General features: G+C 38.2%; 1 protein-coding gene across 1 annotated transcript in view; it reads right to left on the reverse strand.

Annotated features, from left to right (window-relative positions):
- AFF2 (ALF transcription elongation factor 2) overlaps window positions 1-22473 on the reverse strand; it is a 776411-nt gene extending 753938 nt beyond the window's left edge. Inside the window, exon 1 of the mRNA XM_079124460.1 lies at window positions 22322-22473. The gene's annotated coding sequence lies outside the window, so the exon portion shown is untranslated. The remainder of the gene's footprint in view (window positions 1-22321) is intronic.
- Between the last annotated feature and the right edge of the window lie 1172 nt (window positions 22474-23645).

A 23645-nucleotide genomic window follows, 5' to 3' on the forward strand; every position in this document is an offset into this window, starting at 1 on the left:
AAGACAGGTAGTAAACAGCTAAATATATAAATTAACAAGAATATATGATGAAAATAAAACAAGATGATCTGGTAGTGAGTGACTAAGAAACACAAAAATTGAAAGACCAGAGAACTCACTGAAGAAGTGATATCTGACCTGAAATCTGAATGACAGGAAAGATTCTGTTGTTTATGGATCAAAGGGCAACATATTTCAGAAAGAGCAGTTGCAAAACCTTCAAATAGGAAAGACTGGTATTTTTGTAGAACAGCAAGAAGGCCAATGAGGCTGAAATAGAGGAAGCAGCAGGAATACAGGAATGAAACCAGGCAAAGAGGAGGTAGTGATGGCCCAGATCAAACAGAGCCTCCAAGGCCACAGCCAAGAATATTTTTCACATAATTTTCCAACGAAAGGTTGTGTCCCAAGTAAATGACATTCTCTGATATATATAGTTATTAAATCATTCCATAGCTGTATATAGATGGATTATAGAGATAAAAACTAAAACACACAGCTATTACAGTAGTTCAAGTAAAAGGAATACAGTATGTCAGGTGAAAGGTATTATAGTGTTTCAGACAAAAGCAGATTATGACTAGGACTGGAGTGAGGAGGAGAACATTGCAGATTGTCATTTAGCTCAATATGTTTTTTCTGAACAAATAAACACAAATTTCACAATAAGTGAAATGTCATATATTTCCTTACTTCAATTCTTTATTCAACTTATTTTCTGATGCCAGAAAACCAGTGTATGTTTATGCCCAGATTATGGTCAAACAGTAAGTCTAGAGCAGGGAATGTACATGCACACCCATACCCACACACGTGCACACACATATGCACATATACAAAATATATATATATATATATGTTGATATAAATATATCAACAGAAGCACCAGAACCAAAAGAAGTCACACAACCTAGAATATTGTGCCTAATAATATACAAGGAGGAAAGGAGACTGTAGAAGAAATAATGTCAAAATCAAAGGTGGAATGGGATCCTAATTAGAATGATATATGCTACGTGTATGTATAATATGTCAAAATACTCTCTACTCTCATGTGTATCTAAGAACAAATGCAAAAATTTAAAAATTGAAAAACAAAGGTATAACCAGATGCAGTGGCACACACCTGCAATCTCAGCAATTCAGGAGGCTAAGGCAGGAGGATCTCAAGTTCAAAGCCAGCCTTAGCAACTTAGCAAGGCCTTAAGCAATGTAGAGAGACTATATATTAAAATAAATAATAAAAAGGCTAGGGATATAGTTCAGTGGTTAAGCACCTGGGGATTCAATCCCTAGTTAAAAACAAAAAAAAAATAGTTGGCCAGAGATAGGTATGGCAGCATGGTATAGAATGAGGGACAGAAGAGCCAAGATCAAGCTCAAATGGGGGGGGGGGCAATCCAAGATGGTGGACTAGAGGGTGATTGCATCTCCAGTTGCTCCAGAACCGAGGATTCAAGAAGGGGAGGCAATGAGAGACTCGGACTAAAATAGAGCCACGGGGTGAGTCTCCCCCACCGGGTGAAGCTTGGCCTGGGCGACAGGCCCGGATAGGGGTGGCTTCTCAGAGCAGGGCAGGGCAGCTAGAGTCTTCCCCAGGTAGCCCTGCTCATGCCAGTGGTGGGCTCCTCCCACACGGCCAACTTCTCGGAGCAGGCCCCCCAGTGAGAGCCTTTCTGCACATAACCAGCTCCAAGTCCCGCCAGCGGTGAGCACTGCCCTGCAGGCAGCTTCAGGGAATAGGACAGGGCAGCCAGGGACTTCCCCAAGCAGCCCTGCTCCCTCTGGCAGGAGGCTCCTATCACAGCCAACTTCTCAGAGCATACCGCCCAGGGAGAGCCTTTCCGCACAGAGCCAGCTCCAAGCCCTGGAACCAGTAGCCATCTAGGGGCAGCTTTCTTTGGAAGCACTGCATTATCAAGTTCCTCCAAGATTTCAGGCTACTGAAGGCTGGGAGGTGATACACTGGAAATCTACAGGGACACTATAAGCCAATAGAGGAAATCTGCAATATCACAGAGTCCCATTGACATCTGACCAATATGAGAAAACAAGGGAAGAAAATGTCCCAAACAAACCTAGATACTATATCAATAAAACCCAATGACAGCACAGCAGAAGAAATGTCAGAAGGGGAGTTCAGAATGTACATAATTAAAAAAATCAGGGAAGCAAACAAGGAGATGAAAAGGCAAATTATGCAGGCACAGAAGGAGGAAATGAAACAGCAAATGTAGGCACTAAATGATCGCACCAATCAACAGTTAAAGAGCAAATACGGGAAGCAAGAGATCATTTCAATAAAGAGAGAAACTGAAAAAAAAAATAAACAGAAATCCTTGAAATGAAGAAAACAATAAACCAAGTTAAAAACTCCACAGAAAGCATAACCAATACGATAGAACACCTGGAAGACAGAACCTCAGATACTGAAGACAAAATATTTAATCTTGAAAACAAAGTTGATCAAGCAGAGAAGATGGTAAGAAATCATGAACAGAATCTACAAGAATTATGGGATATCATGAAAAGGCCAAATTTAAGAATTACTGGGATTGAGGAAGGCACAGAGAAACAAACCAAAGGAATGAACAAACTATTCAATGAAATAATATCAGAAAAGTTCCCAAATCTGAAGAATGAAATGGAAAACCAAGTACAAGAGACTTATAGGACTCCAAATATGCAAAATTACAACAGACCCACACCAAGGCATATTATGATGAAAATACCTAACACACAAAATAAAGACAGAATTTTAAAGGCTGTGAGAGAAAAGAATCAAATTAAATTCAGGGGGAAACCAATAAGAATATCGGCAGATTTTTCAATCCAGGCTCTAAAAGCTAGAAGGGCCTGGAACAACATTTACCAAGCCCTGAAAGAAAAAGGATGCCAACCAAGAATCTTATACCCAGCAAAACTTACTTTCAGATTTGATGATGAAATAAGATCCTTCCATGATAAACAAAAGCTAAAGGAATTTACAAAAAGAAAGCCTGCGTTACAGAAAAATCTCAGCAAAATATTCCATGAGGAAGAGATGAGAAACAACGATGCAAAAAAGCAACGGGAGGAACTACCGAAAGGAATAGCCAAATAAAGGAGAAACCAAATCATGTCAAAAAACAAAAATGAGTCAAATGACTGGGAATACAAATCATATCACAATAATAACCCTGAATGTTGATGGCCTGAAATCATCAATCAAAAGACATAGACTGGCAGAATGGATTAAAAAGAAAAATCCAACAATTTGCTGCCTGCAAGAGACTCATCGCATAGAAAGAGATATCCACAGACTAAAGGTGAAAGGATGGGAAAAAACATACCATGCACACGGACATAGCAAAAAAGCTGGAGTATCCATCCTCATTTCAGATAATGTGGACTTCAAGAAAAAAATAGTCAGAAGGGATAAAGAAGGACATTACATACTGATTAAGGGAAGCATAAATCAGCAAGACATAACAATCATAAATATCTATGTCCCGAACATTGGCTCATCCATGTACATCAAACAAATCCTTCTCGATTCCAGAAATCAAATAGACCACAACACAATAATACTAGGCGAATTTAACACACCTCTCTCACCACTGGATAGATTGTCCAAACAAAAATTGAATAAAGAAACCATAGATCTCAATAACACAATCAACAATTTAGACTTAACCGACTTATATAGAATATACCATCCAACAAAGAACGAATGCACCTTCTTCTCAGCAGCACATGGATCCTTCTCTAAAATAGACCATGTCTTATGCCACAAAGCTACTGTTAGCAAATACAAGAAGATAGAGATACTATCTTGTACTCTATCAGCTCATAATGGATTGAAATTAGAAATAAATGACAGAATAAAAAACAGAAACTTCTCCAATACCTGGAGATTAAATAATATACGATTATATGATGAATGAATAACAGAAGATGTCAGGAGGGAAATAAAAAAATTCTTAGAAGTAAACGAGAACAAGGACACATCATATCAAAATCTCTGGGACACTATGAAAGGAGTACTTAGAGGAAGATTTATTTCATGGGGCGTCTTCAACAAAAGAAGTAGAAATCAACGAATAAACAACTTAACACTACAGCTCAAAGCACTAGAAAAAGAAGAGCAGTTTCAAGATGGCGGCCTAGAGGGTGGCTGCATTTCATGTTGCTCCAGGACTCAGGATTCAAAAGAGGAGCTATTGAGACGCTTGGGACCAACTCAAAGCAGCCGGGTGACTCTCACCCCCTGGGGAGGCATCCCGGATGGGACGGTGGTCCCGGAACGCAGGAAACTTTGTGAAGTAGAACTGCCGGCGAGACGCCCCTCCCCCCGCTGGAGCAGTGAACTCGGACAACTGGGAGCCCCGTAAAGGAGGCCGCTCGGCACAGCGCTGGGACTCGGAGCAACCACTGGGGCTCCGGCAGCTGCCCAGGGGAGGAGTGGTGAGGAGAGCTGTGTGAACTCAAAACACCAGGGCCTGCCCTGAGGAGGAGGAGGAGGAACGTGGCCACTTGGATTCGGAGTGACTGCACCAGAGCTGCAGGCGGTTGCCAGAGGAGAAGCTGCGCGGCGAGCTGTTTGGACTCGGAACGACGCTTCTGAACCCCGGGGCCTGCCCTGAGGACGAGGAGGAGGAAGAGGAGCGCAGCCGCTTGGATTCGCGGTGACTACACCAGAGCTACAGGCGGTTGCCAGAGAAGGGGCTGCGTGGCGAGCTGTTTGGACTCAGACCACTTCTGAACCCCGGGGCCTGCCCGGAGGAGTAGGAGGAGGAGGAGGAGCGCGGCGGGTCCTTTGGACTCGCAGTGACTGCATTAGCGCTCCAGGCGGCTGCTCAGAGGAGAAGGCGAGTGGTGAGTTGTTTGGACTTAAAGTGACAGCTCCTGAACACAGGGGGGCTGCCTGGAGGAGAAGCGTGGTGGGTCGCTTGGTCTTGAGAGGCCGCACCAGAGCTCCGGGCGGCTGCCCAGAGGACCCGTGCAGCGGGTCGCGTGGACTCAGAGCCACTCAGAGCAACCGCTCCTGAACACCCCGGGGGTTATCTGGAGAAGGAGGAGGAACGGGGAGGGTCACTTCGACTCGGAGTGATTGATTGCCCAGGGCTACGGGTGGTTGGTGGGAGGAGGAGGCACGCAGTGAGTTTCTTGGACTCCTAGTGACCGCACCGGAATACTGGGTGGCTATCTGGAGGAAGAGGCCTGTGGCGGGTCTCTGGGACTCAGAGCGATTGTACAGGGCCCCAGGTGGCTGCTCAGAGGAGGGGCCGCATAGCCAGGCGATTAGGTGCAGAGCAGGGTCCCAGGATCTAGGAGGCTTATTGGTGGAAGAGCCGCACAGAGACAGGCTTAGGGGCGGAACGAAGGTTCCAGGCCTGCAGGCAGATTCTCTGAGGAAGGGCAGCCTAAGGAGAGTCATCTGCAAAGGGTGAGGCTCCCAGGCCGAGGAGGTAGGGCCGGGCCCCTGGGAACTTTGCAGAGGAAGGCAGCCCAGCCCAGGCGGTAGCTGTAAATTGAGGGGAACCTCTAGGAGGGAACTGACCAGCGAGACCTCCCCACAGGGTGAGTCTTCCCTGCTGGGTGAGGTTTCCCCACAAGGACGGTAAAACCAGAGACTCAGGCCCAAACAGGCCTTGCCTCAGCCCACAGCCTAGGTCCCCTTTGGATGATCATTGTTCAACAAGTGGAGGCACCTCTGCCCACTAGCAGGGATTATAACCCACCTGAAGGCCACCACTCCTAGAGAGGCAGCTTCCTTGTGGAGCACCGCATTATCAACTTCCTCCAAGACTTCAGCCTACTGAAGGCTAAGGGGGGATATATATAGAAATCTTCAGGGACATTGTAAGTCAATAGAGGAAATCTGCAATATCTCAGCGGTCCACTGATACCTGAACAATATGAGAAAACAAGGAAAGAAAATGCTGCAAACAAATCTAGATGTTACATCAATAAAACCCAATGACAGCATGGCAGAAGAAATGACAGAAAGGGAGTTCAGAATGTACATAATTAAAATGATCAGGGAAGCAAACGATGAGATGAAAGAGCAAATGCATGCACTGAATGATGAGATTAAAGAGCAAATGCAGGCATTGAATGATCGCACCAATCGACAGTTAAAAGAGCAAATACAGGAAGCAAAAGATCATTTCAATAAAGAGTTAGAGATATTGAAAAAAAAGCCAAACAGAAATCCTTGACATGAAGGAAACAATAAACCAAATTAAGAACTCCATAGAAAGCATATCCAATAGGATAGAACACCTGGAAGACAGAACCTCAGACATTGAAGACAAAATATTTAACCTTGAAAACAAAGTTGAACAAACAGAGAAGATGGTAAGAAATCATGAACAGAATCTACAAGAACTATGGGATATCATGAAAAGGCCAAATTTAAGAATTATTGGGATTGAGGAAGGCCTAGAGAAACAAGCCAAAGGAATGAACAACCTATTCAATGAAATAATATCAGAAAATTTCCCAAATCTGAAGAATGAAATGGAAAATCAAGTTCAAGAGGCTTATAGGACTCCAAATACACAAAATTACAACAGACCCACACCAAGGCACATTATAATGAAAATACCGAACATACAAAATAAAGACAGAATTTTAAAGGCTGTGAGAGAAAAGAACCAAATTACATTCAGGGGGAAACCAATACGGATATCAGCAGATTTTTCAATCCAGACCCTAAAAGCTAGAAGGGCCTGGAACAACATTTTTCAAGCCCTGAAAGAAAATGGATGCCAACCAAGAATCGTATACCCAGCAAAACTTACCTTCAAATTTGATGATGAAATAAAATCCTTCCATGATAAACAAAAGCTAAAAGAATTTACAAAAAGAAAGCCAGCATTACAGAACATTCTCAGCAAAATATTCCATGAGGAAGAGATGAAAAACAAAGAAGCAAATCAGCAAAGGGAGGAATTATCCTAAAGGAATTGTCAAATAAAGGAGGAAACAAGTTGTGTCAAACAAATAAATAAATAAAATTTAAAAAATGAACCAAATGACCGGGAAACCAAATCATATCTCTATAATAACCCTGAATGTTAATGGCCTGAACTAATCAATCAAAAGACATAGACTGGCAGTTTGGATTAAAAAGAAAGATCCAACAATATGTTGCCTGCAAGAGACTCACCTCATAGAAAAAGATACCCATAGACAAAAGGTGAAAGGATGAGGAAAAACATACCATGCACATGGACTCAGCAAAAAAGCTGGAGTATCCATCCTCATTTCCGATAATGTGGACTTCAAGCCAAAGTTAGTCAGAAGGGATAAAGAAGGTCATTTCATACTGCTTAAGGGAAGCATAAATCAGCAAGATATAACAATCATAAACGTCTATGCCCCAAACAGTGGCTCATCCATGTATGTCAAACAAATCCTTCTCAATTTCAGAAACCAAATAGACCATAACACAATAATACTAGGTGATTTTAACACACCTCTCTCACCACTGGACAGGTCTTCCAGACTAAAATTGAACAAAGAAATCATAGATCTCAATAACACAATCAATAATTTAGACTTAACGGACATTTATAGAATATAGCATCCAACCAAGAGTGAATACACTTTCTTCTCAGCAGCACATGGATCCTTTTCTAAAATAGACCATATATTATGCCACAAAGCTAATGTTAGCAAATACAAGAAGATAGAGACACTACCATGTATTCTATGAGATCATAATGGATTGAAGTTAGAAATAAATGAAAGAGTAAAACACAGAAACTATTCCAACATCTGGAGATTAAACAATATGCTATTATATGATGAATGGATAACAGAAGATATTAGGAAGGAAATTAAAAAATTCTTAGAGGTAAATGAGAACAAAGAAACATCATATCAAAATCTATGGGACACTATGAAAGCAGTACTTAGAGGGAAATTTATTTCATGGAGCACATTTAAAAAAAGAAGTAAAACTCAACAAATAAACGACCTAACACTACGGCTCAAAGCCCTAGAAAAAGAAGAACAGAACAGCACCAAAAGTAGTAGAAGACAGGAAATAGTTAAACTCAGAGCTGAAATCAACGAAATTGAAACAAAAGAAACAATACAAAAAATTGACAAATAGTTGGTTCTTCAAAAAAATAAACAAAATTGATAAACCTTTAGCCACACTAACAAAGAGGAGAGAAAACCCAAATCACTAAAATTTGGAATGAACAAGGAAATATCACAACAGACAGGATTGAAATACAAAACATAATTAGAAGCTATTTTGAAAATCTATACTCCAACAAAATAGAAAATTTTGAAGGCATCAACAGGTTTCTAGAGACATATGAATTGCCTAAACTGAACGAGGAGGACATAAACAATTTAAATAGACCAATTTCAAGTACTGAAATAGAAGAAGTCATCAAAAGCCTACCAACAAAGAAAAGTCCAGGACCAGATGGGTTCTCAACCGAGTTCTACAAAACCTTTAAAGAAGAGCTCATTCCAATACTTCTCAAAGTATTCCATAAAATAGAAGAGGAGGGAACCCTCCCAAACTCATTCTATGAAGCCAATATCACCCTGATACCTAAACCAGACAGAGACTCATCAAGGAAAGAAAATTTCAGACCAATATCCTTAATGAACATCGATGCAAAAATTCTCAACAAAATTTTAGCAAATCGCATACAAAAACATATTAAAAAGACAGTGCACCATGATCAAGTGGGTTTCATCCCAGGGATGCAAGGTTGGTTCAACATCAGGAAATCAATAAACGTAATTCACCACATTAATAGACTTAAAGTCAAGACTCACATGATTATTTCAATAGATGCAGAAAAAGTATTTGATAAAATACAGCACCCCTTCATGCTCAAAACACTAGAAAAAATAGGGATAGTGGGAACATTCCTTAACATTGTAAAGGCCATTTATGCTAAGCCCATGGCTAATATCATTCTAAATGGTGAAAAACTGAAAGCATTCCCCCTAAAAACTGGAACAAGGCAGGGATGCCCTCTTTCACCACTTCTATTCAACATCGTTCTATAGACTCTGGCCAGAGCAATTAGACAAACCAAAGAGATTAAAGGGATACAAATTGGGAAAGAAGAACTCAAACTATCCCTGTTCGCTGATGACATGATTATATATTTAGAGGAACCTGGACATTCCACCAGAAAACTCTTAGAACTCATAAGTGAATTCAGTAAAGTAGCAGGTTACAAGATCAATGCCCATAAATCCAACGCATTTTTATACATAAGTGATGAATCTTCAGAAAGAGAAATTAGGAAAACTACCCCATTCACAATAGCCTCGAAAAAAATAAAATACTTGGGAATCAATCTCACAAAAGAGGTGAAAGACCTCTACAATGAGAACTATACAACACTAAAGAAAGAAATTAAAGAACACCTTAGAAGATGGAAAGATCTTCCATGTTCTTGGATAGGAAGAATTAATATTGTCAAAATGGCCGTACTACCTAAAGTGCTATACAAATTCAATGCAATTCCAATTAAAATCCCAATGACGTACCTTACAGAAATAGAGCAAGCAATTATGAAATTCATCTGGAAGAATAAGAAACCCAGAATAGCTAAAGCAATCCTTAGCAGGAAGAGTGAAACAGGGGGTATCGCAATACCAGATCTTCAACTCTACTACAAAGCAATAGTAACAAAAACGGCATGGTATTGGTACCAAAATAGAAAGGTAGATCAATGGTACAGAATAGAGGACACGGACACAAACCCAAATAAATACAATTTTCTCCTACTAGACAAAGGGGCCAAAAATATGCAATGGAGAAAAGATAGCCTCTTCAACAGATGGTGCTGGGAGAATTGGAAATCCATATGCAACAGAATGAAACTAAACCCATATCTCTCACCATGCACGAAACTAAACTCAAAATGGATTAAGGACCTCGGAATCAGACCAGAGACCCTGCAGATTATAGAAGAAAAAGTAGGTCCAAATCTTCACCTTGTTGGTCTAGGATCAGACTTCCTTAACAGGACTCCCATAGCACAAGAAATAAAAGCTAGAATCAACCACTGGGATAGATTCAAGCTAAAAAGCTTTCTCTCAGCAAAGGAAACTATCAGCAATGCGAAGAAAGAGCCTACAGAGTAGGAGAATATCTTTGCCACTCATACTTCAGATAGAGCACTAATCTCCAGAATCTATAGAGAACTCAAAAAACTCTACTCCAAGAATTCAAATAATCCAGTCGACAAATGGGCTAAGGAAATGAATAGACACTTCACAGAAGAAGATGTACAAGCAATCAACAAACATATGGAAAAATGTTCAACATCTCTAGTAATAAGAGAAATGTAAATCGAAACCACCCTAAGATTCCATCTCACCCCAATTAGAATGGCGATTATCAAGAATACGAGCAACAACAGGTGTTGGCAAGGATGTGGGGAGAAAGGTACACTCATACATTGCTGGTGGGGCTGCAAATTCGTGCAGCCACTCTGGAAAGCAGTGTGGAGATTCCTTAGAAAACTTGGAATGGACCCTCCATTTGACCCAGCTATCCCACTCCTTGGCCTATACCCAAAGGACTTAAAATCAGCATACTACAGAGATACAGCCACATCAATGTTCATAGCTGCTCAATTCACAATAGCCAGACTGTGGAACCAACCTAGATGCCCTTCAATTGATGAGTGGATAAAGAAACTGTGGTATATATATACAATGGAATATTACTCAGCCATAAAGAATGATAAAATTATGGCATTTGCAGGCAAATGGATGAAATTGGAGAATATCATGCTAAGTGAGATAAGCCAATCTCAAAAATCCAAAGGACGAATGATATCGCTAATAAGTGGAGGATGACACATAAAGGGGGGGAGGGAAGGGTTAGTGTTAGGGTTAGAGTTAGGGTTAGGGAGGGGGGCAAGTATGGAGGAAGGAAGTACTGTATAGAGGGTAAAAGAGGGGTGGGAGGGGTGGGGGGAAGGGAAAAAATAACAATGAATCAAACAACATTACTCTATGTATATTTATGATTACACAAATGGTATGCCTTTACGCCATGTACAAACAGAGAAACAACATGTATCCCATTTGTTTACAATAAAAAAAATAGAAAAAAAAAAAAAAGAGAAAGAAGAGCAGACCAACACCAAAAGTAGTAGAAGACAGGAAATAGTTAAAATCAGAGCTGAAATCAACGAAATTGAAACAAAAGAAACAATCGGAAAAATTAACAAAATAAATAGTTGGTGCTTTGAAAAAATAAACAAAATTGATAAACCCTTAGCCATGCTAACAAAGAGAAAGAGAGAGAAAACCCAAATTACTGAAATTCAGAATGAACAAGGAAATATCACAACAGACACAAGTGAAATACAAAATATAATGAGAAGCTAATTTGAAAATCTATACTCCAACAAAATAGAAAACCTCGAAGACATCAACAAGTTTCTAGAGACATATGAATTACCTAAACTGAACGAGGAGGACATACACAACTTAAATAAATCAATTTCAAGCAATGAAATAGATGAGGTCATCAAAAGCCTACCAACAAAGAAAAGTCCAGGACCAGAAGGGATTTCAGCCAAGTTCTACAAAACCTTTAAAGAAGAGCTCCTTCCAATACTTCTCAAAGTATTCCATAAAATAAAGAGGAGGGAGCCCTCCCAAACTCATTCTATGAAGCCAAAATCACCCTGATACATAAACCAGACAGAGACACATCGAGGAAAGAAAATTTCAGACCAATATCCTTAATGAACATCGACACAAAAATTCTCAACAAAATTTTAGCAAATTGCATACAAAAATATATTAAAAAGACAGTGCACCACAATCAAGTGGGTTTTATCCCAGGGATGCAAGGTTGGTTCAACATCCTGAAATCAATAAATGTCCTTCACCATATCAACAGACTTAAAGTTAAGAATCACATGGTTATTTCAATAGTTGCAGAAAAAGCATTTGATAAAATACAGCATCCCTTCATGCTCTAAACACTAGAAAAAATTGGGGTAGTGGGAACATTCCTTAACATTGTAAAGGCCATTTATGCTAAGCCCATGGCTAATATCATTCTAAATGGTGAAAACTGAATGCATTCCCCCTAAAAACTGGAACAAGGCAGGGATGCCCTCTTTCACCACTTCTATTCAATATCGTTCTTGAGACTCTAGCCAGAGCAATTAGACAAACCAAATAAATTGAAGGGATACAAATTGGAAAAGAAGAACTCAAACTATCCCTGTTCGCTGATGACATGATTATATATTTAGAGGAACCTGGACATTCCACCAGAAAACTCTTAGAACTCATAAGTGAATTCAGTAAAGTAGCAGGTTACAAGATCAATGCTCATAAATCCAATGCATTTTTATACATAAGTGATGAATCTTCAGAAAGAGAAATTAGGAAAACTACCCCATTCACAATAGCATCAAAAAAAAATAAAATACTTGAGAATAAAATCTCACAAGAGGTGAAAGACCTCTACAATGAGAACTACAGAACACTAAAGAAAGTAATTAAGAAAACCTTAGAAGATGGAAAGATCTCCCATATTCTTGGATACGCAGAATTAATATTGTGAAAATGGCCTTACTACCAAAAGTGCTATACAGATTCAATGCAATTCCAAATAAAATCCCAATGACGTACCTTACAGAAATAGAGCAAGCAATTATGCAATTCATCTGGAAGAATAAAAAACCCAGAATAGCTAAAGCAATCCTCAGTAGAAAGAGTGAAGCAGGGGGTATCGCAATACCAGATCTTCAACTCTATTACAAAGCAATAGTAACAAAAAAGGCATGGTATTGGTACCAACATAGACAGGTAGATCAATAGTACGGAATAGAGGACATGGACACACATCCAAATAAATACAATTTTCTCATACTAGACAAAGGTGCCAAAAATATGCAATGGAGAAAAGATAACCTCTTCAACAAATGGTGCTGGGAAAACTGGAAATCCATATGCAACAGAATGAAACTAAATCCCTATCTCTCACCCTACACAAAACTCAACTCAAAATGGATCAACGACCTCAGAATCAGACCAGAGACCCTGCATCTTATAGAAGAAAAAGTAGGTCCAAACCTTCAACTTGTTGGCTTAGGATCAGACTTCCTTAACAGGACTCCCATAGCCCAAAAAATAAAAGCAAGAATCAACAAGTGGGACAGATTCAAACTAAATAGCTTTCTCTCAGCAATGGAAACTATCAGCAATGCTAAGAGAGAGCCTACAGAGTGGGAGAATATCTTTGCCACTCATACTTCAGATAGAGCACTAATTTCCAGAATCTATAAAGAGCTCAAATAACTGTACACCAAGAATACAAATAACCCAATTGACAAATGGTCTAAGGAAATGAACAGACAGTTCACAGAAGAAGATGTACAAGCAATCAACAGGTATATGAAAAAATGTTCAACATCTCTAGTAATAAGAGAAATGCAAATCAAAACTACCCTAAGATTCCATCTCACCCCAATTAGAATGGCGATTATCAACAACACAAGCAACAATAGGTGTTGGCAAGGATGTGGGGGAAAAGGCACACTCATACATTGCTGGTGGGACTGCAGATTGGTGCAGCTACTCTGGAAAGCAGTATGGAGATTCCTCAGAAAGCTTGGAATGGAACCACCACTTGACCCAGCTATCCCACTCCTTGGCCTATACCCAAAGGATTTAAAATCAGCATACTACAGAGATACAGCCACATCAATGTTCATAGCTGCTCAATTCACCATAGCCAGATTGTGGAACCAACCTAGATGCCCTTCAGTTGATGAATGGATAAAGAAACTGTGGCATATGTATACAATGGAATATTACTCCGCCATGAAGAATGATAAAATTATGGCATTTGCAGGCAAATGGATGAAATTGGAGAATATCATGTTGAGTGAGATAAGTCAATCTCAAAAAACTAAAGGACGAATGATCTCGCTAATAAGAGGATGAGGACATATAATGGGGGCTGGGAGGGGTTAGGGTTAGGGTTAGGGATAAGGAGGGTGGTAAGAATGGAAGAAGGAAGGACTGTATAGAGGGAAAAGATGGGTGGGAGGAGGGAAAAAATAAGAGAATGAATCAAATAGCATTACCCTATGTAAATTTATGATTACAGAAATGGTATGCCTTGAGTCCATGTACAAATAGAGAAACAACATGTATCCCATTTGTTTACAATAAAAAAAAAAAGATCAAATGGGGAGTAGTCAGGGAGATGGCCTAGGTGATCACTGGAAAATCTAGAATCTTTGAATCTTTTCTAGTTTCAGGATATTGGACATGCAGGTAGGCTAATTGAATTTGAGGTGCTAGGATCAAAGTAAACAAGTGTACATATGTACATATATGCAGATGTATATAAATATTTGTACATATTTATGTGTACATTAAGAAGAATAATAAACATGTTTATTCATCATTCTTCTTGGGCTTCATATATTAAAACAAAAATATTAAGGGTCAAATGTTAACAAAAATGAAACCTGAAAAAATAACCAATTGCCCTGGGATCTCTAAGAGTTTCAGCAACCTGAAGAGTGGCATCAAATACAGCTTTCTTTGTGTCTGATGTGTTTGTTTTCCAAGGTTCTCTGTTAATTAAATATAGTTTATAATCTTACACCTAACGAGTGTTTGCAATTCCACCTTTAACCCTAATTATGAACCAAAAAAAATGGAAAGAAATCAATGAATTATGACTTAAAACATCTCAGTAATACATCTGACATATCCAGCTGGGGAACAAAGGGGTGATCTTTGACAACAATGAAGTACTAAACAAATGCACAGTAATGGAGGTAATCATCTCCTCTAGAGGACCAGGAGCCCAAATGGCAGCCTTCCTTTTTCTAAATAAAAATCAGGACAACACCCAAGAATACTACCTATTTTCTTTTTCAATAACAAGGGCACACAAACACTCCATGCTTGTTATTTTTAGTTTACAATAAACTTTCCATCTCAGAATATACTGATACTCCTCAACTGGCAGGTCTTTTTACATAGTTCATGGGGACTACTGTCATGGGCCTAAGTAATACTTTGTTAAGTTCTCATATAAATCCTACAGAGTATCAAGTGAATGCAGGGATATTTTAATTTCACTGGAAAACTTACTGACCTGTATTTTCTTTTCGTAATTCTTTATCATGAAGTAATTTTGTATGTGTTATTTTCTTTATTCCCTACTCCCCCATACCCCATTCAAAGGCAATCCAATAACATATTGATTTTTTCATAATTGCAAATGAGTGTAATCATAGGTTACAAAGAAAAACCCACTAAATAAGTGAACACAAATCCACAGACATCTACTGGTGTATTCGAAACAATTACTCAGTCACTTTCTTATATATAGTCTTATTGCAAAAGGTTTATTGACTATTGAAAAGAAATTAGTGAGTCCAATCCAAGTTTAGAAACATGAATTAAACTATTCTAGGCCAGTTATGTGAACTTCCATTTATATCTGGTTTTAGCTGACAAGTCATATCATTACTGGCTGATAGTTTTTGATGTGATAGTAAGATTTAATCAATTATTGCAGAAGTTAGACTGTGATCACTCAAATTTAAGTGATAGGTACAAACAGGCATTTCAAAGGGCATATGCAAGTGAATATGGTTGTAAAAGCTATAAAACTGTTGACTTCTCTGTTTCCTCTTCTATGCCATGAGCCCCATGAGGGCAGGAATTGTCTTTTACCTCTATGATCCCCATGCCTAGAAAAGGTAACATATAATAGGTTCAATAATTATGTTGTAACTAAGGACTATAAATTAAGGGTCTGTGCCTTAGAGTCCTTATAATCTAATAGACAAAACTGGACCCACACAAATCCTGGTAATATAAGGCAGTCAATAAATTGGATTCTATGAATATAACAAATTACTGCAACAAGCATACATTGAATGACTGGTCACTTTAGGATGAGGACACATATAGAGAAAATCAAGTGGAAGATTTAATTGGGCCAAATTCCTAACTGTGGGTACAAAAATGGTTAGAAGACACATACTGCACACTGGGAATGTCAAGAACAAAAGCAGGAAAGTAGAAAAGTCCAATGCATATTCATAAAACTGACAAATATGCCAAATCTATTACATGCAATGTCAGGAAAGTGGAGGGAAAAAAGGCTAGAAATGTATCTGAAGAGCAGCTTATAGAGGTCCCACAGAGGTAAGAAGTTGGACATTATGTGGTGGAGAATTTGGTAGAATTTACACAGGAGCCACTAATGATTAATAAGCATAAAATCCAAATTAATTAATTCAATAATCTACTTGTGAGACTTATCAGAATTTAATATTATATCCTAAAGTTTGAGAAAAATACAGAAAATCTCTGATGAATCTACATAGGGAAAACACAAAGTTTATACATGGGGCAACTAAAAATAGAGAGCATTGATTAAAGCTGATGAAATACACCTAGGCATCAGTGTGAATGACAAATCAGATAGCACTAAATAAGAATGAGCACCCTTTAAGCCTGCTAATGGGAATAACTACAAGGTATCAGATAAATGCTGTTTTGAGACATTTCATATTTTTTCAGATACATAAAGGCAGGTTAAGTCTAACTGTTGCATCCGGGGATAGGAAAGTTGAAGCACATGGAAAGAAAATGGGTGTTATGTCAGTTCAACCTAGATTGAACCCTGGCTCCACCACTTATTGACAAAACAGTGATTAAGGTAATGGCCACTTACAGAACTGTTGTAAGTTTAAACAAATCACACACTTGCATACACACACACACACACACACACACACACGCGCGCGTGCGCGCACACACATTGTGAATCATAAGTGCCAGGCTCAGCTCTTCTCATACTTTTCTGTGTGCCTGAAAATCTCCAGGGAGCATGTGAAAATGCACATTCCTAGTCCCCTTATACCAAAGTTTGGTTTAGTATACTTAGTAGAGTTCTAGGATTTTCATTTTTAAAATATTTTTTGTTTTTTTTATTTGTTCTAATTAGTTATACATGACAGTAGAATGCATTTTAATTGTGGTTTTAAAAATATGTATAACAGCCAAGTGGTGGCATGTGCCTGTAATCCCAGCAACTCAAGAGGTTTTCAAATTTGAGGGTAGGCTGGGCAATTTCAGGAGATCCTATCACAGTACTTTAAAAAAAGTGCTCAGTGGTAGATTCCCTCTGGGTTTCATTCCTAATACTGAAAATAAACATGTAACATGAAATGTACTATCTCACAGTTTTTAAGTGTACAGTTCAGTAATGTTCATATAATCACACTATTGTGCACTAGCTCTCAAGAACTCCACATACCTCACATGACCTCTGGTAAAAAACCATTTTACTTTATGTTTCTATGAATTAGACCACTCTGGGGAACTTCATATAAGTAGAATTAATGTAATCATATAAATTTATATTTTTGTGACTGGTTTATTTCACTTTGCATTATATCTTCAAAGTCCACCTATCTTGCAGTGTGTGTCGAATTCCTTCCTTTTTGAGGCTGGATAAAATTCCATTGAATGGATATACTACCTCTTGTTTATCTACTTATTTATGGATGGACACTAGGTTGTCTCTACCTCTTAGTTACTCTAAAAAATGGTGCACTAAACATGGGAGTGCATATGGCTCTTCAACATGCTGATTTTATTGCCTTCAGACATATACCCAGTATTGGGATTGCTTGATTATATAGTAGTTCTATATTTTAAATTTTGAGGATTCACCATTCTGCCATACTGCTTTCTGCAGTGACTGCACCATTTTATAACCCCAACAATGCATAAGGATTTCAATTTCTCCATAGCCTTGATAATTGCCATTTTCTGTTGTTTAATATATACATTTTGTATTAATTTTTAATTTGTTCTAATTAGTTATACATGACAGTCAAATGCATTTATGCATTTTGATAATTCATAAATGGAGTATAATTCTCATTTTTCTGATTTTACATGTTGTAGGATCACATCAGTCATACAGTCATATATGTACATGAGGTAATTATGTCTTTTTCACTCTACTATCCTTCGTACCTCCATACCCCTTCCCCTCCCTTCACTCCCCTCTACCTAATATAAAGTAACTCTATTCTTCCCTAGACCCACCATTATTGTGAATTAGAATCTACATATCAGAGAAAACATTCAGACTTTTGTTTTGGGGTTTGGCTTATTTTGGTTAGCGTGATATTCTCTAACTCCATCCATTTACCAGCAAATGCCATAATTTCATTCTTCTTTAAAGCTGAGTAACAGAAACGTCACAGAAGAAGAAATGCAATCGATCAAGAAATATATGAAAAAAAGTTCAACATCTCTAGCAATTAAAGAAATGCAAATCAAAATTACTCAAAGATTTCATCTCACTCCTATCAGAATGGCAATTGTCAAGAACACAAGCAACAATAGGTGTTGGCGAGGATGTGGGGAGAAAGGCACACTCATACATTGCTGTTGGGACTGCAGATTGGTGCAGCCACTCTGGAAATCAGTATGGAGATTCCTCAGAAAACATGGAATGGAACTACCATTTGATTCAGCTAGCCCACTCCTCGGTTTATACTCAAAAAACTTAAAATCAGCATACTCCAGTGATGCAGCTATATCAATGTTTACAGCAGCTCAACTCACAATAGCTAAACTATGGAACCAACCTAGGTGCCCTTCAACAGATGAATGGATAAAGAAAATGTGAGATATATACAATGGAATATATACATATCTTAATATGTGAAGTGACATCTCATTGTGGTTTTGATTTGCATTTCTCTGATGGGGTCTCCACTTCAACAAGTTCTCATATAATTCCAAAGTAGAGTCACACTCTGAGAAAAGTTGTTGTAGGTTAACATTATTTGCTGTTTTTGAGTGAGAAGCATGAGAAACTTGAAGGTCGTCACTGTATTTTCAGAATGGATACTGTAAGACTATCCTTCCTGCTTTATTTCCATTTAACTAAGAACTTTTATTTCCTTTGCACCCTGACCCCACCAAACTTTAATTCCATATAATTCATATGTGTCTCCAGTTTTAACAACTGAAGTTGGAGTGTCAATCCAATTCATAATATGCTCTTTACCTAATGCATTATAAGACTTTCTCCCTTTGTATATAAGATCACTTGGTATTTCCACAAAGATTCATGTGAATAACTCATAAAAGAGAAGAGGGTGATCCTGAAAGTTGAAGAATAGCATTAAGATCTTCATTAAAATGTATAACTAATTATAACAAATAAAAAAATATTTTTAAGATAGGCAGCTGAGCGATTAAAGTAAAATACACTTTGTGATTACTTTGAGCTCCTAGCTGAGCTCTATCTTGAATAAATTTAATAAATCTGCATTGACACAATGAAAAAAAAAAAAGCTGCATTTAGGCCAGGTGTGGTGGTGCTGGCCTGTAATCCCAGCAGCCCAGGAGGCTGTGACAGGACAATTGCAAGTTTAAGGCCAGCCTCAGCAACTTAGCAAGGCCCTAAGCAACTTAGCAAGACACTCAGAAACTTAGGTAAACCCTGTCTCAAAATAAAAAATAAAACAGGCTGGGGATATGACTCAGTGATAAATCCACAATACAAAAATGAATAAAAGCTGCATTTAGAAAATATTTTTTAGCACCTATTATGTGCCATCACTTAGTTATGGAGTCAAAGATCAGTAAATTTTAGTCACCTACTTTCTGTAAAAGGAATCCTTTTGATCTAAAGTACTTTCAAGGCTGAAGATAAAGTCATATCCAGTGCTACAAATTAATTGGAAGAGTGATTAATCCACTATTTCTTTGAATATTCACTTAGCCCCTACAATGTCCTGGGTGCTGTGTTATGTGCTGGGGACAAAATAGTGTTTTTGTACTGAAGAATGGTGTTTAGTTATTGAAGACCCATGCTTCACCTAATTGGAAGACACCTATTTGCCAGTCTACAAGTTGCCAAATTAAACTTATTCTGCTAAACTCAAACCATATGTTATATCTCTGCCTTCTTAATACTAGTCTACTTACATTTAAGTCTTTCTTTTGAGTTATACAGATGAATCATCCATTTGCCATTACTGGTAATATCCCTAGGTTTATGTACTGACCTTCAATTGGTAATTGTTTTTCATTCTATAGAATTTAAGCCCATTGTGTTGAAAGTAGCTCTGGGTACATCAAAGCAGTCTGCCATATCTAAGTTAAGATAGTTTTTAGAAATTTCTTAAATTCAGGGGCAGAAATATTTAAAAATTAGTAAAAACTACATTATGAAGTCAACTAAATTGGTGAGAAAGCCAAAAGAAGTTAACATGAAAAAAAGATTTAAACAAAGACCATTCATTTAGGGTCCCAGATAGAGCCTCCTTCAGCCTATACCCCTCCAAATAAAGGATAGCTCTAAATTTCAAATCCATAATAAACACTATATATTAAGAAATATTTGGCTATAATTCAAATGGATATTTTCCCAGGGAGGTGATCTTAAATTTCATTATTTAGTTTTAAAATGTTCTAGCAGCATAGAATGAATTATGTGTTTCTTTTTGAAGAAGTATGAGGATGGTCCCCTGGGGTCAAAGTTCCTAGAAGTAAGGTAGAGAAAAAGTCAGGCTGCTGGTAACCATGCTGTGAGGAGAATTTTAGGTCTCAGTGTTGTCAAAAGCCACTTCATAAATCAGTAACTTACCCAATGTTTAAAGAAAAGAAATTATTCTGAAATAGGAGGAGTTCTTTTTCCATTTGAAAAGACAATACTTCATCATCAGCCTTCGTTAATTCCCTCTCTGGCATCCTAGCTCTCCAAAGAGCCCACCATAGTGGATATGAATCAAGGTCTAGGATTTATTTTTGTTGGTGACATCTTCAGTAATAGAGTAAACACAGAGTATGCCAGTTACTGCTATTTCTCTTTATTTAATACCCGGCACCCTGATGTTTCAATGAGAAACCAAAAAGCATTATCATTTTGCAGCAGAAATTTAAAAATCAAGAAGCAAGAAACATGTTCAAATTTAAATTTCACATTAATTTACTGCTGAGGCTGGGAAAGCACTTGACTAATGACTCTGTGTTTTCAGTTGAAATATTTTAACATAATCTTATTTGTGATTGAAAAAAATACCTATCAACCAATAGGTTCTGGTTGTCTACGTACTTCAAGGCTCAGAGAGAAGCTAGAATACCTGAATGGCTAAGACAGGAGGCACAGGGGCTTTCTCTGCAGAAAGCCTTCAAAAGCACAGAGAATGTAGCCTGTAATGATGTTAAACAGTAGATGGCTAAGTGTAACTAGTGATTTGTGAATGGCAGTGTACATGCCTTTGCTCTTTGGCCTGTGCTGTTATGCCTGCATGAAATACCCAATACCCATTGGATTCAATTATGCAAGGCTTTCTCTTCTTTCAAGTACAGTCTCTTCAACAAATTCCTCATTAATTGTTTTTTCTTTGGGGCTACTACATCCCTCTAAAGTGTTACAAATTTGATTTATGCTATATGTATCATTTGACACTTAGCATGGTCTCCCATTAATAGTTATCTCCTTTCTATGTCCTCTTTCCCAAATAGACAGTAAGCCTTTTAAATGAAGTGGTCCCCTTTACAACATCCTTAACAAGTGGCTGTGATTCTCTGATTAAGCACCTCAAGTGACATGAAACTCAATACTACCTAACGGAATAAAAACAGCTTTAATTGGCGACCCTGCTGCCACCACCATGCATACTTCTCTTAGTCCAATCAAAATCTGTCTTCTAATAATAAACATTCATTGGCATCTAAATTGGACTAACACCTGGGGTTATACAGAGTGCATGGGCACAGTTTTGATTCCATGGAACATGTCTTTATATACCTGAGCAACAGCCATGACTTCCCTTGTGATATCCTCTCTGTTCCATCCAAACATTTGCAACTCTCTTGAAGGTTCCTTATAGGCCATAAATTTCACACTTCTTACCTTCATTCTTGTGACTTTAAGAAGGACTGGGATTAAATATGTCCAAATTTTCTATGTTTCTGCAGGTATGCTAACCAGAATTAAGTTTATCATGCCAATCCATTTGTTTGTTTATTCATAGATTTACTCATTCAACCAATATTTATTTAGTATCAGCTCCCTGTCTACCATGGTAATATGCATTGAAGATATAGTGATAAGAGAGACATGGTTTCTATACAGGACATAAACATTTAATTTCATAAATAATTTTATTGATTTCATAAATAATTATTCAACAGCAGTGTCAGTTTCCTATGATGTGTAAAAGATTACCACAAATTTAGACACTTATGAACACACTCACTTACTGTCTCAGTTTCCTGGAGTCTGGACACATCTTACCTGGGCTTTCTGCATGGGGTCTCTCAGAAAGTTGCAATCAAGGAGCTGACCATCTCTGGAATCTAATCTGGAAGCTTGACTGAGGGAGAATCTACTTCCAAAGTTCCTCAGGTTGATGAAAGAACTCATTTTCCCACAGCTGGCCATAGGATTCTTCACAGCGTGGTTCTTCAACACGCTGAAACAGAAATAGAGTCTTGGGTGATGTTTGATTATGCAATCATATACACATAATCATAAACAGCCTGTCAACTTTATCATATTTTACTAGTTAGAAGCAACTCACAGTACATACCCATATTCAAGGAGAATATATATATGCATATATACACATATGCACACATTCACATATACTCACATATAATATATACCTGTGTGTGTGTGTGTGTGTGTATCTCACAAGCTATAGGAGAGCAGATCCGTTTACCCAACCCAACATCTGCCTCTGACCTTTACTACCGAGGAGATCTGTAGTTCAGAAAGTTTGGACCATAATTTCTGGAGTCAAGAAAGGTAGCCCTGGGGAGATGACACTTAAGTTGAGGCCATGGATTTAGGTGAGCAACTGAGGGGACTGCTGAATAGTAAGGAAAGATAGAACTTTAAAGAAGGAAACAGAAAAAAATGGTGTGAAGGTCCACATTGGGACAACCTTGATGCCCATGGTACAAGAAGTAAGGAAGGAAGATACTTAAGAAGTATGTGGGGACTCTATGATCCAAGGCCAAGTTTGGGATAGCTTCCTCTTTATTTACTTCACATCCTCAGCAATGTGAAAGAATTTGAAGAAAATGAAATAATGTGCAAGACTCACTCAAGTTTTTTTCTGTGATTAAACATAGAATATTGAAGGTCATGTAAACTAGCAAAGAATCAGAATGAAAGACTCCCAGGGTACTAAATTGCCAAACAAGCATCCTGGCCCATGAAAACCAATTTTTACCCCTCTCTGTGTGGTTCTTGATGCATGTTTTAAGTCAGTAGATACATAAGAAGTTGCCAAAGGACCAATGGAGTGGGAATTTCCTGGAGCATCATTAGAAAACTTGACATAAAATGCATTCCATAGGAGTCAATACAGGCAGGAGAGCATCATTATTAGGCCCTTCTGGTTCTTAAGAGAACTCAAATCCTTGCATATTCTAGTGTAGTAAAATAAGATTCTTGTGAACACCAGCTCACAGGCTGATGGTTATTTGGCATTGCTACCAATTACTGTAATATTTTAAGTATCTGGGAAGGTTGCCCTCTTTAGATGTGCCCAGAGCAGTAAGGAAGAAGACAACTTTCCAGTCAGCTAGAGCAGATGAATCAACTCTGGTGA

This window comes from Sciurus vulgaris (genome assembly GCF_902686455.1).
Source record: "Sciurus vulgaris genome assembly, chromosome: X".
NCBI lineage: Eukaryota > Metazoa > Chordata > Mammalia > Rodentia > Sciuridae > Sciurus > Sciurus vulgaris.